Genomic DNA, 15409 nt, shown 5'->3' with positions numbered 1-15409 from the left:
TAGTTTTAGCAACTTCACTGTTTATATGGAATCTAGAAATTGAAGTTTCATTTAATGGAATCGATAATTTATATTGGGAATGAAAGGTGCTTCTACTGAGAAGTAAATTTGCAGCAATTCCTGTAGACGCTGTGGGTAAAACAGTACCACCACGACCTCTAATATAATGTATTAAAACTTTATACAGATATGCAGGTGAATAGGATTCCTAGCTGGCAGGCCCCTGACAGCAAGCTGGCCACCTGTGGATTCCGTGAGGAATGGGGCTCCCTCCTCCCTCATGTCAGGGTCAGGGTGCAGGTGAATGGGGTTCCTGGCTGGCAGGCCACTGACAGCAAGCTATCCAACAGCAGATTCTGTGGGGAATGGGGCTGCCTCCTCCCTGTCAGGGTCTGGTTTGAAGGCTGGCCACGCCCCCTGTTGGGCCAGACCTAGAGTTCTACCACGCAGTGGCCTACGCCTCAGCAACCCAGGACTGACTGCTGCTAGGCGCTCCTGGCGCTCTGAGGGTGAGTTCTTCCCTCAGGCCTCGCGGGAAACAGCTCGGGGAGGGCGCAGCCCTTGGCAAGGCAACCCAAGACTCAGTACTTCCACGCTCGCTCCGAGGGCGGGTTCCTGCCTGAAACCTTGCCCTCCAGGAAACAGCTGGGGGAGGGAGCAGCCATTTCCAAGATGACCCCTGCAGGACTGACTTCCTTCCATTGGTCGCACTTCTGGCCGTGATGTTACACCCAGGGTTTTTATATAAGTAGATGGTATTACACCGATGTTAATTTCCTGATTTTGGTCATCATACATACTGTGGCAATGTAAGAGAATATCATTGTTTTAGGAAATATTTAGGAACTGTCTAGGAAATATTCTGATATAAAGGGGCATCATGTCTGGAAATTACTCTCAAACATTAAAAAAAGTTCACAGTTCACATAAGAGTGAATAATAAAGTGAGTGTGGAAAATATTAACATTTGATAACTCTGGGTAAAAGTAAAGAGTTTTTTTGTACTATTTACAACTTTTTGCAGGTCTGAAATAATTTCAAAATAAAAGAAGTTAAAAAAGAAAAATCTACTTCAAATTTTCTTTGAAATTAGACTGGCAAGAATGGATTTTACCAGTGAATGATTCAAGCCAATATAATAAAACTCACTCCTTGTCCCATTACCTGAAGCAGGCCTGCCTGGGCGATCCACCTGAACTGAGGTCATATGCCTGATGAAGAGCTTCACCAAAACACAAGTCTTTTCAATGTAGCCACTAGAGGCAGCCACCTTAGGATGAAGTAGCCACCCAGCACACTCCACTCTAATCTGACAGTGAATTTGTAAACTATGGCTTAAGGGGAGTTTAAGGAAGAAGGCACACACTACACCTGGCAGATGAAGTTTAATAGCACTTTCTCTGGGGCCCATCAACACACAGTGTGGGGGGAGTCTCTGATTTTTAGAAAAGAAATGCTGTGAAAACCTCACTACCCAACAAAACACAAGTCCTGTCTTGCCCTCAACTGAGAGAGCAGCTGCTGTCAGCACCAACCTGAAAAACAGGAACCTAGATGCTAAAATAAGGACTTTAGGACTAGAGTCAAGAAAACAAGGGGACAGTGTGGGAAGCTCAGAGTTCTCTATTACTGCTGTTATTCAAGGAAGGAACACATTATCTTTTAATCTTCTTGAAATTAGATGGGAATGTCAGATTTTAGTAAAAAGTCATGCTAAGGGAAGTGGGTGGAGGACTAAAAAAAACAGGAATGATCAATCGTATTCCACACGTAACCTTTTAGAGTCAATTAATCTTTTGGAGTCAGAGACAAGGAAATAAGCTGTAATTGCACAAAGAAGACTTCAATACAAAAAAATATATCCAGGCAGAACGACTTAAGTCCCTAAGACAGGTGTTTATGCAACACAGAAACTCCCAACATGCCCTGTGGTAATGACTTCACCCTAATCTCAGGAGATCTTCACTTCCACTCATTCAATCATCAAGTCCTTCCAGCTTCAAATATATGTCCTTGAATCCATCTATTCTTCTTCATTTCCAGTTATTACTTTAGTCCAAATTACTATAATCTCTCATCTGCTGGTTTCCCTACTTCTATTCTTACCACTTCTTATAATCTACAAGAGGCCCGGTGCACGGGTGCGGTTCCTAGGCCTGGCCAGCGATCGAAGCACAAGCGTCTGGAGTGGAAGAGCAGGTCCCAGCTGACCTCTGGGCCCTGGGCAGCACCCAGGCCCCTGCGCATCCCACTCTGCCTGAGTCATCGGGCCCCCGCCTGGCTCCCTCAGCACCTGGGAGCTCGGCAGCAGCCCCACCCCCCCGCCGCCACCACTGGTCACCATCTGCAGGGCGATCAGGGAGGCGATCAGGTCCCATTCACACCCGCCTTGGACTGGCATTGCCTGCTTACCTGCTCCACCATCTCGCCGCAGTCCCACTCTCATCGGGGCCCATCAGGGCTGGCAGTGCCTCCACTGCCACCCACTGCCAGCGCCATGTTCTGCGCTGTCCCCTGGTGGTCAGCACACGCCATAGCAAGTGGTCAAACTCCCAGTAGAGGGGACAATTTGCATACTAGGCTTTTATTATATAGGACAGGATTCTCCAGACAGTGGCCATGGTGCTCTTGATAAAAAGTAGCTTAAAGCCATTGGATGGCTCCAAGGCCTATGTAATCTGACCCCTGACTCTCCCTCTGACCTCATCAGCCACTTTCCCCCTCACCAGGCAAGTTCCTAGGGTCTTTGTTGTTTCCTCTACAACACTGCTACACCCCTGATTATTCCCTATCACATGACCTTGTCCTCGTGTTTCATTTTTCTGTTATCTAAAACCTTATTAATTATATTTTAAAATGAAAACTTTATTTAAACATTCCTTTGCTATTTGTCTTCTTCTCTTTCACAATGAACGCTCTATGAGAACTGGGACCTTGTTCACACAGCATATGCCCAGCCCTGAAAATGTAATCAGGGTTCCTTAAATATTTGCTGAATAAACAAATGTGTCTACAATAGGTATGACAAAGCCACAAGATGGAACTCTTCAGATTAAACAGGTATGTGGCTCCTCTCTTACCATATCTCCTTGTTGCTACTTTATTCACTGCTTAAAACTCTGCCACAGCCACCCCCAACACCTTCAATAATACCTATTCCTCCTGCTGAGGCCCCCTCCAAAATTTTCCACAGTGTCTCTCTTTTATCCTCTCCCACATCAAACCAATCTGCTCCCACAATTTTAACTATTATCTTCAGGAAAACAGTCACTTTTCAGACCTGACCTCTCTCAAGCTTCATGTTCTCATCACCAGCTATCTGCTCCACCTTCTCCATGTCCATGTCCAACCATTTCAATCCAGCTTGTCAAATTAGCTCTGTACCCTTGACTTATCTAATTTCTCTCAGTGGAACCTTCTTTATCTCAGTCACCTTAGAGGACAACTTAAGTCACTTCTGACTTCTTCCTTTGCCAAACCAGACACAAAACTTATGAGATTCTTTCTTCATAATATGCTTCCCCTTTCATTTCCACCACCACCTACGACCTGGACTATTACAACAGCATACAGACTGAACTGAAATCTGTATCTCTAGGGTCTGCCCTTTAACTCCATCCTCTGCTGGTCTTAACACTCAACTCCTAGAATAAACCTTTCAAAGCTGTCTGCAGGCCTTTATAAGCCTCTTCCTTTTGAATCTTACCGTTTTTTACAGGCCCAGCTCAAGGCCCTCTCTCCATGAATATCTGTGTATTGATTCCTCTAATTTGACACTTTGCAAAGACTATCTTTTACCACTGTTCTCTTTTCATATATATAGATATGCCTCGTAAACTCCATGAAGGTTTTTAAGGGAAGCCCTGTGTATCTCTAACAGACAAATGCAGAACTAATCTGCTAGAAGGGAAAGATCACTGCCCTAGCTTGGCTTCCTCCTCAGCAATGCTGCCCAACTCTCCTCTCACAACTTCATGGAGGTACTAAGACTCCCTAAAACAAAGTTAAAAAAACAATTCACTTGGGAGTGATGGATATGCTCCATGTCAATTATACTTCCACAAAGCTGTTAAAAGTTTGAATAAAGGGACAAGAAAGGAGGGTAAAGAACTACAGAGCATTCTAAAGATGAATAAAATGGCCTCAAACATCTCTTTCTTTGTATTTGCATGGCTGGCTCAGCTCAATCCCTAACCTTTCAGCCCTTCACCAAGTGCAGGACTGTCACAGTAGAATCCTGACAGATTTCCTTGGCTTCAGCCTCTCCCCATCTAAAGTATCCAGTCTCAGGAATCTCAACATCCTGCTTTGTCATCTTTATACAGCATTCAGAAACTGCCTATCTATTTCTGCCTTCCACTCTTTGTGGGGTAATTCTGCCTCAAAGTTTCTCCTTAAGTAAGAGAGAATGATGAGCAGCCTAGGCTTGAAAATCTATGGTTGCTGTCTCAAATCACCAAGTCTCCAGGGACCAGGCCCAGACCAACTTGGACAAGGTATCTATTTCTACAGAAAGCAATTATTCATTAGCCACTGATTGAATCACTCTCCTCTATTACAGGAGGGTGTGTGACTCTTGGGATCTGCAGTTTCCTTTTTCTCCTCCATCTAAGTGTTTCCTTGGTCGGTAGGGGAACTCAGGACATTAGAAATGGTTCCGAGTCTACAATTCAAAAGATCTCTGATGAGATTACTTTAATTGCTCAGTAGTTGTGCTACAAGATAGAATTGACTTATGCAGAACCAGATAGAATGGGGAGGAGTACAGGAACCAGATTCATTTTATCTTATGAGATAAATCCCAAGCTATATCTCCCTAAAGAAAGTTGGAGGAACAATGAAATTATGATTATTATTATGATTATTATTATTAGCAACGAACTTTTATTTATTTTTATTTATTTTATTTTTTTTAATATATTTCACTGATTTTTTACAGAGAGGAAGGGAGAGGGATAGAGAGTTAGAAACATCAATGAGAGAGAAACATCAATCAGCTGCCTCCTGCACACTCCCTACTGGGGATGTGCCTGCAACCAAGGTACATGCCCTTGACCGGAATCGAACCTGGGACCCTTGAGTCCGCAGGCCGACGCTCTATCCACTGAGCCAAACCGGTCAGGGCAGCAACGAACTTTTAAAAGGAAGGCGCCCATCCCAGCCCTAATGAGTAGGGAAAGTCAGTACCATATGTTGAGATATGTAGCTCTGCAGAACACAGAGCACTGCAAAAGGAGTTGGCAAAACTGAGGGCAAGGCCCTGGCCAGGCAGCTCAGTTGGTTAGAGCAGGGGTCCTCAAACTTTTTAAACAGGGGGCCAGTTCACTGTCCCTCAGACCGTTGGAGGGCCGGACTATAGTTTAAAAAAAAACTATGGCCGAAATCGGTTTGGCTCAGTGGATAGAGCGTCGGCCTGCGGACTGAAGGGTCCCGGGTTCGATTCCGGTCAAGGGCATGTACCTGCGTTGCGGGCATATCCCCAGTGGGAGATGTGCAGGAGGCAGCTGATTGATGTTTCTCTCTCATCGATGTTTCTAACTCTCTATCTCTCTCCCTTCCTCTCTGTAAAAAATCAATAAAATATATTTAAAAAAAAAAAAACTATGAACAAATTCCTATGCACACTGCACATATCTTATTTTGAAGTAAAAAAACAAAACGGGAACAAATACAATATTTGTATTTGCATGTGGTCCGAGGGCCGTAGTTTGAGGACCCCTGGGTTAGAGTGTTGTCCCGATATGCCAAGGCTGTGGGCTCAATCACCCGTCAGGGCACATACAAGAATCAACCAATGAGTTCATGAACAGGTGGAACAAATCTATGTTTCTATCTTTCTCTCTCTCTCAAAAACAAAACAAACAAAAAAACACCTGAGGGGAAAATACAGCTCACAGCAGCTAGAGCTAAGGGAGGTAAATCTACAAATTACTGAAAAGTAAAAAAAAAAAAAAGAAACAGTTGAATGAATAACATAATTAGAAGACATGCTCCCCTGAAGCCTTGAAAGTACCCTCTTTTCCTCCTCTTGAGGTAAGCTCTAGAGCAGTGGTCCTCAAAGTATGGTCCATAGAATCTGAGGGAACCCCTAGATCCTCTCAGGAGTTCTGCTAAGTGGAACTATATTCATAACAAAACTTAGGTGTGGTTTGTCTTTTTTTACTGTGCTGGTCTTTCCACTGATGATGCAAAAGCAATGGTGGGTCAAAACACTGGTGTCTGAGCAGGAATTGAGACGATGGCACCAAGTTTGGTCCTTTATCACCACATACTTCATCACCATACTGTGAGTGAGTAACTGCCAGCTTTACCTAAGACTGTCCTTGATGACACAGTAAAAATTAAGTCTCAACCTCAAGTATGCCTTTTTAATATTCTGTGTGACAAAATGAGAAGCACATATAAAACACTTATGTGCAGACAGGAGATGATGGTTGTCTCAGCAAACATCTGACTGCAAAAACCTCCCGTGGAACCCTGTTTATTTGAAAGAATGAATGACACACACGTGATGGGTTAGTCAGACTTTGGTATTTGGCAGATATTTTCTGGGGGAGAGAACAAAACATGAGTCTGTCATGTCAAGGAAAACAACTGACAGTATTTGTTGCCAATAACAAAATTTAAGCTTCCAAGAGAAAATTAGAATTTTGGCAAACTTGTATCTGCCACCATGAGCTTGACAGCTTCCCAATATGTAACCATTTTCCTAATGAGTGTGGTGACAATGTGGTATGATTTTTTAATGCTGTATAGTAAAATGTGACAACATTTGGAAGATCTGCATAACTCAGTATTTTCCAAATACCTATGACACAATGTTACTGGTCAAAGTGAAATAGACCAATGGATTTTGCTGTAACAAAGTATGAAAAGTTCACTAGTATCATTTCAGATTCTACATTGCAACTAACCTTCACAAACCACCCTTTCTTAACTTTTGTGAAGTACCAAAGAAGCATACCCACAATTATCTGAAAAGGCTATAGAAATACTCCTTTTTCCAACTAAACATCTGTGTGAGGATGAATTTTCTTCATAATTCAACCAAACAACACATCCCAACCAAATGAATGCAGAAAAAGATATGAAAATCCAACTGTCTTCTAAAAAGATATATGTAAAAACAATGACATACTTCTCACTAATCTTTTGAAACAACAGCTTTTTTAATTTAAAAAATGCTACTTATATTAACCTGTAATGGACTTATTTCTAAAGAGTTAATATTTCTACTTCTAATATGGTAAATGTCAAGATATATATCCCACACTAAAATATATATATTTAAGACCTCAAAGAGCTTAAAGTGCATTAAGGAGTCCTGAGACCAAAAATCTGGGCACCTCTGGTCAAGAATACCACTATCTGCACAGGATATATCCAGGAGGGCACCTTATGTCCTTTGTATTTCAGGGCCTAAAAGAAATTAGTACTCTCAGTATTTGTTTCAAAATGCCAAGTCTGGCTTCCCAGTTCTGCCAAAAGAGAATTTTTTTCTCTATACTTCACTGACAGATTAAAGCATCTGATCCTATGCTAAAATCCAGGGAACCTTCAATCAGAACATTCCAAGGTCATAAAGGAATCTAGTGGGAAAGCTAAACTCAAGATCATGAGTATCAGATAGATCCTGAAGTTAAGGCTGCATCTAGATAGTTTTCAGCAAGTGACTTCATTTACATACTCATTTTTTAATTGGCTATAAATTCTCTGCTTCCTTGGTGTTCCTCTGAGCTCCGTCTTCTCACTTTGCCTGGATCACAGTAAGTGCGCTTAATAAATGGCAGCTGCAATTATTATCACAAACATTCCCACAGCAACCAGTTCCATCCCATGACTACAACTACCTCTTCCATTCTTAACTTTCTACCATCACCCAGACCTCTGTCACGAGCTCCAAACCTACAGAATGGTCTCCTGGGCCTTTCTATGTGGATGTGCTGCAGAGACCTCAACTCAAATAATGTAATGTTTTTTTGTTTTTTAATATAATTTTTAAAATTATATTAAAATTATAATTTTAATTTTATTTCAGAGAGGAAGGAAGAGGGAGAAATAGAAACATCAATGATGAGAGAGTATCATTGATCAGCTGTCTCCTGCATGCCCCCTACTGGAGACCGAGCCAGAAACCAGAGCATGGGCCCTGACCAGGAATCAAACCATAACCTTCTCCTGGTTCATAGGTCAACACTCAACCACTGAGCCACACCAGCCGGGCTCTACTTCCTCTTAACAAAGAAGAAACTTATTTAAACTTGTGATCAAAAATTTTTGAATTCCACTTTAAGATGTGCAAGAAATACATGGTTTTTAAAATTCTTCTGAGAATATATGAATAAAACCATTTGAAGAGTGTGTTGCAGGAAAATCACAGATAATTAACAGGAAAATAGCATCAGATTTGTGTTTGGGAATACCATAGTGTCAGTGCATGGGTTGAATATGAAGAATTTTAGCAGGGAAGCAGGGAGCCAATGAGAAAACGTCTTTAACTTCTCTCTAAACCTTCTCCATTCCCACTGCAACCACCGTAAGTCCCTCATCTCTAGTCTGGTCTCCAGAGTGACAAAACCTGGTGGCCGAGTAGACATAGGGAGAATGAGACAAGGAGCAGTCTGGAATGATCCTAATTTTCTGATTTTAGTGACCAGGTGGGTGTCGATGAAGAAGAAAGTATTAGAAGGAGGGGCAGCTTGTCCATTAGCTAAATCAACAGGTGCTGTAAGAAAGATGGACCTCCGGCAGCGGTAGCCAACCGGTGGTCCGTGAGGTCCGAAAGGTTGGAGACCGCTGATTATCTGACGGATGACTCCATAAAGGAAGGATGAAAACATTTCTTGGATCCAGAATAGGACTGTGAAGACCAGGGAATGGGAATAATGCTGTTCCAAATTAGTCTAATGCTCTACCGCAGCACACCCCACACAGTATGGCAAATGCTTGTTTAATTGATTAAAACCTCCCCTGGACTACAAACTCCGTGAACACACCTGTCTCGTAGACCACCGTATCCTCCCAGCGCTTTCCATGGTGCCCTGGCTCATTAAATAGTTACTGATTTTTCTTTTAAATTGTTGAATGATTAAATGAAGGGATGGATGGGTGGATAAATGAAGAGTTAGATTCCACAGGACCTCAGATACTGTTTGAATCTCTACAGTTTAGGAGCGTCTTTTTCTATAGGCACTGAAGGTGGGGAAGTAAAAAGGTGGGATCCGTGTTAAATTCAGCCTTGAGGAGCGTGGGCTCACATCCAAGGGAGAATTCAAACCGCGGAGCGGCGGGAAGAGGCGGCCAGGGGCCTAGGCTGAGGGGCGTGCGGGGTTTGGGTACCCAGAGGCGGGGCCGCTAAACTCTCGGGCGCGGCGAAGGGGGAGGCGGGTTCCGGCAAGGCTCGAAGTCCTGGCCGGTGAGGCCGAGGCCCCCGGCCTCCCAGGGGATGGAGAGGTGGCGGGCAGGAGCGGAAGCGGCCGGGGGGCCGGGGACTTGCGTGAAGGGACCGGGGCAGAGGAGGGCCGGCGGAGGGTCGTTCCTCCGGCTCCGCAGCCACACTCACCTAGTGGACCCGCTTCTCCCGACTCGGCGCCGGCTCCGCGCGGCTTCCTCCTTTGGCCTGCGGGACAGGCAGGAGGGCTCAGGCGCCCCTAGCAACCACGCTCCGCCGCACGACCCGCGTTCTCAGCCGCCAGCGCCGCTACCGCCTGCCACGCACTGCGCGCGCCCCCAGTAGACAGACCGAGGGCCTGGGAGGGGCGATCCCGGCCATAGGGAGGCAAGCGCGCGAATCTCGGGGTTAGTGGGGCTGGCGAGGGCAGGGCTTCACTGGCCTCGCGCACGCGCAGTCGCTTCTGGGCGGTGGGAACCGGAGAGCGGGCTTCTGGGAGGTGTAGTTCCGAGATTAAATCCCTGAAAGCCTTCCCCCAGGATTCTCCCTGCCCTGATTTTACCTAACCTGTACGGACCCTTTCATTGGCTGTGCTTTAATTCGCCCTTCTAAAATAAAAGAGCGAAGGCCTTATTAAAGAATATTATTTTTAAAAATATATTTTATTGATTTTTTACAGAGAGGAAGGGAGAGGGATACAGTTAGAAACATCAATGAGAGAGAAACATCTATCAGCTGCCTCCTGCGCACTCCCCACCGGGGATGTGCCTGCAACCAAGATACATGACCGGAATAGAACCCGGGACCCTCCAGTCCGCAGGCCGACGATGGATCCACTGAGCCAAGCCGGTTAGGGTTTAAATAATATTCTTAGTAGGTCTTTCAAGTAAACGTATTTGACTTTGACCCCAGGAAAGGAGAGACTGCCAGATCCACTGAAATTCGGTTTCCTCCAACCGAACTTCCCTTAACCGCAACCCACCCACAGTTACAACTAGAGCCACCTGCTTTATGTGCTTCAAGTGTGAACTGTAGGAAACACTACCTTAGGTTAATTCACCTCAACAAGACAGATCATGCCCCCTCGGTCTCAAAGGTCCCCAGACCTCCGGGATTTGGAGATCTAAACAGAGCTGGACGGTGAAATCTTTTCTAAACAGTCTGCTCCAGGAAAAACAGGGGAGGACAATAAAAGATTAAACTAACCTAATGAAAACAATCTGGACCAGAGCAAGAATGCTTAATAAATAATTGATTTAAGCAACAGTCATTGATGGATGCTAAAATCATTAGAAAATTGATGGAACTTTACACTGGAAGGATGCTGAAAGGTGGGACAGCTATAAATTATGTCATCTGATGTGATGCAATTTGAACTACACAGTAATATTTAGGTAGTGTATTTCTGTGGAGAAATTAAAAGATGAATTTGAATCTAATCGAGCTTTTGGCTCCAATTTCCAGGTTATAGGAAATAAAGAGAAACAAACACAAGAGCCCTGGCCCAGTGGCTTCGTTGGTTAGACCATCACCCTGTATACCAAAAGGTTGTGGGTTCGATTTCCAGTCAGGGCACATACCTAGGTTTTAGGTTCCCCAGTTCAGGCATGTATAGGAGGCAGCCAAGTGATGTTTCTCTTACATCAATGTTTCTGTTTCTTTCTCTCGCTCTCTCTCACCCTCCCTCCCTTTTCCCTTCCACTCTCTAAAAATCAATGTAAAAATATCCTTGGGTGAGGTTTAACAAAAAAAAAAAAAAGAGAGAGAGAGAAACTCCTGAGTAACTGATATAGACAGAGGAACCCAAGGAGACAACTGTAACTGGGACAGAAAAGGAACATTAGATAAAAACTAAAGAAATCTAAATAGCCCTGACCGGTTTGGCTCAGTGGATAAAGCGTCAGCCTGCGGACTGAAAGGTCCCAGGTTTGATTCCGGTCAAGGGCATGTACCTTGGTTGCAGGCACATCCCCAGTAGGAGGTGTGCAGGACGCAGCCGATTGATGTTTCTCCTCTCATCAATGTTTCTAACTCTCTATCCCTCTCCCTTCCTCTCTGTAAAAAATCAATAAAATATATATATATATTTAAAAAAAAAAAGAAATCTAAATATATATGGGTTTTAGTTAATGACATATAGATTTTGGTTCACTGTAACAAATGTATCATAATAATGTAAGATGTTAATATAGGGGAAATTGTGTATAGGATGAGTTTAATATGTGAACTCTGTCCTACTCCTATCTGCTCAATTTTTCTGTAATCTATTTTCTAAAATATAAAATATATTTTTTTTAAAAAAGCTATAGCTACAGAAATTTGCTCAGCCTACCATAGCCAAGTGAACAACGGAAAAAAGCAACATCATCAGCTTCCTGATTACATGTACTAAGGACACATCATCACTATGTAGTGTTTTCTGACAAAAATTTAAACCGGAATCAAATAAAAGACAAAGAAAGGATGAGGAATGGTTCTAGATTAGAGGCTAAAGACATACCACAACCAAACACAAATCATGATCTTTTCTGGACCAGGAAAAAAACATATAAAGAACATTATTAGAATGATTGGCAATATTCAAACATGAGCTATAGATTAGTGAATAGTATTATAACAATTTTAAATTTCCTGATTTTGTTCATTATACTGTGGTTATATAAGTGAATATACTTGACCTTAAGAAATTCACACTTAAGTATTTAAGGGTAAAAGGGCATAATATTTACAACTTCTAAGTGGTTCAGAAAAATATAAAACTAATTGTGGTAAAATGTTAATGAATCTGGGTGAAGGGAGTATGGGCGTTATTTGTACTATTCTTACAACTTTTCTTTAAATTTAAAATTATTTCAAATAGTTTTTTTAAACTATAGCAATGACAAACTTGAAAAAGGAATAGATAGAACCAGTGTGGCAAAATGCTGATAACAGCTGAATCTGTGGGATCAAGGTATGGGGGTGTTTGCTATTCTCTGTACTTGTGTATGTTTGAAAACTTTAAGCTCCCTGTCCCCCCAAGAAAAGTAAAACACATATATATACATTCATAAACACAAAAAACCAAACACAGGCACAAATCCTCAAACCTCCCAGACATTCTCTGAATTCCAAGCACTACTCAGACCACTCACTCCAAATCCTCTCAGCACTTTGTGAAATGATTGCTAAATGCAAAATTGTTTTCGTAATTCTAATCCTTTAGATTTTATGCTCACAAGAATAGGAACATGTTTTCTTATTATGCCTCCTCATAAAGTGACTAAATAGTGTTTTATGCGATAGCCTAAAGTTTGGATATGTATATTTAATTTCCCTACATTATATTGTTTATGTACCAAATAAGCATACTTCAAGCTAGTATTTAATCAATACTTTGGGGGGAAAAACACCTACCCAGTTTGGCTCAGTGGATAGAGCATCGGCCTGAGGACCAAAGTGTCCCGGGTTCGATTCTGGTCAAGGGCACATACCTTGGTTGCTTGGTTCCTGTCTTCATTTTTCAAGGCCCTGGTTGGGGCTCAGGCAGGAGGCAACCAATTGTGTTTTTCTCACATCGATGTTTCTCTCTGTCTCTCCCTCTCTCTTCCACTCTCTCTAAAAATCAATGGAAAAATATTGGGTGAAGATTTAAAAAAATAATTCTTTCATAAGGTAATTCCTCCTGGGTTATCTTTTAGGAGGAAAATTGAGACTTTAAAATACAATACTGGCCCTGGCTGTTGTGGCTCAGTTGGTCGAGCGTTGTCCTGTGCATCAAAAGGTTGCTAGTTCAATTCCCCATCAGGGCACATACCCAAGATGCGGGTTCAATCTCTGGTCGGGTGTGTACAGGAGGCAACTGGTCGATGTTTCTTTCATATTGATGTTTCTCTCTCCTTTCCTCTCTTTCTAAAAAAATCAATAAAAATATATTTTCAAAAAATACAATGCTGGGACACCAGCAAAGGTGGGCGCTTCCCCCAGACTGATTCCCCTGCCACCTGCCTCAACATGCAGGGGGGGCTAGAGGTACACTGCCTGCCACTATAGCCGGGAGGTGGACCAGTATGGATAATGTGTGGCCACCAAGCCCTGGCAGCGGGACTGTCACCACCTCAAGATGAGGATTGCTCGATGCACCTCCAACCACCCAGTTATCCATCAGATCTGCCAAACCTGTGCGGAGCCCTTTGAGGCCTTCAAGGAGTGTCTGCCACGGAATGAGGCAGCTACAGGCAACTATGTGGAGCAGGTGCGCCACTTCCTGCATTGCGCTGAGCAGGTGCAGCCCCAGAGCCCACCCACAACTGTGCTGGCACAGCCACTTCCTGCCTCCTGATGACTCTGGGCCATATGAAAACTGGACAGGAGTGACTGGCCACTTAATGACCCCAGCCCTGAAGCTTGAATGACCAGATGCTGTACTGAGGGTCTTGGATGTAGGCCTAGTTTCTGGATATCAGGACTCACAAGAAAGAAAGACTGTGTACATTAAAAAAAACAAAATTTAAACCACAATATTGTATTTGTCTAAATCCAGGCAAGTCTTGTTGAAATACTGTGGTTTTGTTAAAAACGAAAACAGAAGTTCTGATCTATTAGAGATATATGCCAAAGTACTCATAGGTAACATTATGTTGCCCAGCATTTGTTTTTAAATACCTGAGTGAAAAAAGAACAGATACAATATGATAGCTGCTGAAGCAGTGAGGGTGTTCACTGGACTAATCTCTCTACTTTTGTGTGTGTGTTTGCAAATTTCCAACTAATAGACTTAACATGCTCAAAATTGAACTTGTGTTTTCCCACCTACCACCACTCCACTAATAGCCTCCCCATTTCAGTTAATGGCAATTCTATCTTTCCAATTGCTCAGACCAAAAACCTTGTAGACATCTTTGCCGGCTTTCCTTTGTTACACCCCCACATCCAATCAGTCCCGAAATCATACTTGCTCCATGTTCAAAATAGATTCAAAATATGACTCCTTTTCACCATTCCATTGGTACCACCCCAGTCCAGAATACCATTCTCTCACCTGGATTACTACAATAGCCTCTTAACTGCTTACCCTACTTCCCATCTTCCCGACTCCTCAGAGTCCATTCACAACACCAGAATAAAGAGCAATCCTTTTGAACATAAGGTAGATCACAGCCCTCCTCTGTTTTAAACTCTTCAATAGATCCCTACTCTATTCAAAGTACAAGATCTACAAGGCCTAGAACATCTGGGCCCCATTACCTTCCTGTCCTCATTTCTCACTATTTCACCCTTTTTCACTTCTTCCATCTAAACTGGCTCCACAAGCAGGCCAAGCCTGCTTCTACCTCAGGGCCTTTGAGGTGATCATTCTCTCTGCTGTCCCCTCAGATAGCTGCACTGCTCATTCCCTCATGTCCTTCAAGTCTTTGCTGAAATGTCACCTTCTCAGTGAGGCCTACCCTGACCATTTCTAACTCAGCACTCCTCATCCTTTTTCCCTGCTTTATTTTTCTCCCGTTTTTATTACTTTCCTACGGACTATATACAGGAAAATTCACTCATTTGGATTAAGTTCCGTCTCCCCCACCGGAATGGTAAGTCTGTTTCAGACAGGCACTGCTTTATCTCCAGTAATTAGAAGTTTCTGGAATACGGGACTCAGGAAATATATGCTGAATTGGTTGAAATATATGCTGAATAGGAGGAAATTATGGGAAAATGTTAACACATTTGCTAAAATAGAAACACGGACAATGAGTGGGCAATGAAGATAAGAACTAAATAAAATTCCTTGTAAAAATAAGGGAACATCTTTCATTTCTAAAACAATTGGAATTTAAGGAAGGACAAAAAGTACTCTCCCATTTTATGGATGGAGAAATGAGGGCCCTGGGAAGCTTGCTGTAGGCTATCCAATGAGTCGATGTTTAAGCTTTCCAGAATATTTCCAGCTGGTTTATGATTCTAACTAGTGAGTCTGCCAAATAACCCTTTCTGGCACACTGCACAGTCTCTATACAGCTACCCTACCAAAGCAGCGAGGCTTCCCTA

At 43.0% G+C, this 15409-nt stretch overlaps 1 protein-coding gene and 1 pseudogene across 1 annotated transcript in view; one reads left to right on the top strand and one right to left on the bottom strand.

Moving 5' to 3' along the window:
• Positions 1-9811, bottom strand: part of TTLL4 (tubulin tyrosine ligase like 4) — a 30227-nt gene extending 20416 nt beyond the window's left edge. Inside the window, 1 exon segment of the mRNA XM_014462776.2 lies at positions 9563-9811. The gene's annotated coding sequence lies outside the window, so the exon portion shown is untranslated.
• A 3537-nt stretch (positions 9812-13348) lies between these two features.
• LOC111827366 lies at positions 13349-14901 on the top strand (annotated as a pseudogene).
• Positions 14902-15409: the final 508 nt, after the last annotated feature.

The sequence above is a fragment of the Myotis lucifugus genome, unplaced genomic scaffold (genome assembly GCF_000147115.1).
Source record: "Myotis lucifugus unplaced genomic scaffold, Myoluc2.0 scaffold_3, whole genome shotgun sequence".
Taxonomy (NCBI): domain Eukaryota; kingdom Metazoa; phylum Chordata; class Mammalia; order Chiroptera; family Vespertilionidae; genus Myotis; species Myotis lucifugus.
This window is presented reverse-complemented; position numbering and strand designations above follow the sequence as displayed.